A 1305-nucleotide genomic window follows, 5' to 3' on the forward strand; every position below is an offset into this window, starting at 1 on the left:
ATTTTCTTTTTCTTGCTTCCAATTGCTGTGTAGAGAGAGAGGACGAGAGAGCAAGAGAAAATTTCAAGATAGAGAGAGAAAGAGAGACAAAATAGGTATTTTTTGTTGTTGTTGTTGTTGTTTTGGGAAGAAAAGGAAATTTTCTGAGAGCAATTTTCTCTATGGAACCCACATCCGCATTACACTCTCGATCCTCTGCCACTACTACCCTCTGGTTTCTCAATATCTGCTTTATGTTTTCTCATGGCCCAAATTAATTTATTTTATTTTATTTTTTAATTTTAATCGGTATAGAGACACGTGTCAGCCTTTTAAGATAGTTGACATGAATTTTCGTTAATTTTTGGACGAAAGTTTGACGGAAGTATTATATATATTTTTAGCTATTTTCGAGGTAAAAATTAGTATATAAAGTGGTAACGATGGAACACCATGATGATACCACACAGAGGCACAAAAATAGTACCAGCATGAGGCCTTGCGGAAGGGATAAAATTCTTAACATGTTTCAAAAATTAAAAAAAAATTTTCAACTCTCTATTCCCAAACATGTATGAAGTAAAAATGCAAACAGAAGACTAATAGTGGTATTATATATATATATATGCACAAAACTGAAACAATGAGAGAACCATATTATGATAGTTTGACTAAGAATGCAGGCAGTGTACTGTAGTAACCCTCCAAAATGACAGATTGATAATAAAAAAAATCTAAAACAAACTAGACAAGCTGTCATCAGTAGGCATCCACCGAAACAACGAACTCCAAAACAAGTGCTTAATCCTACAAAGGGGCAGCTCATCTCCCTAAAACAAGTGCTTAATCCTACAAAATATAGACCTAAGAGTATTCTCAGCAACTCCCTCGTCATTTTCCCTATATTTAAGAATCTAAATTACTTTTTACTTCCCTATGTCAAAATATACCACAATAGCTTCCCTTAATCATTCTCTATATCATTAAAATAATATTTTTTACTTTTTACTTTTTATTTTTTTATTTTTTCTTGAAACTCTTTTCTTCTCTCTCTCATGTCTCCGTCTTCAAGCTGAGCTGTAGTTGCAGACCCACAAACGACAATGCAGAGATTATCTTAAAAAACCATGACTTTCTTCAATAAGCACCCTCACTTCCTCCTTTCCTCCAAATCAAATCAGCCCTTCAACCTCCTTCACGCGGCATCACACTCCACACACCATGAAATTCCCCAATCCCATTCCTCACTCTCAAATGGGTCTTCCCCAAACCCCACCACAATTCAATCCAAGCCGTAGAAGACCCACCGGCCAGAGCAACTGCAAT

Source organism: Corylus avellana, chromosome ca6 (assembly GCF_901000735.1).
Source record: "Corylus avellana chromosome ca6, CavTom2PMs-1.0".
Lineage (NCBI taxonomy): Eukaryota > Viridiplantae > Streptophyta > Magnoliopsida > Fagales > Betulaceae > Corylus > Corylus avellana.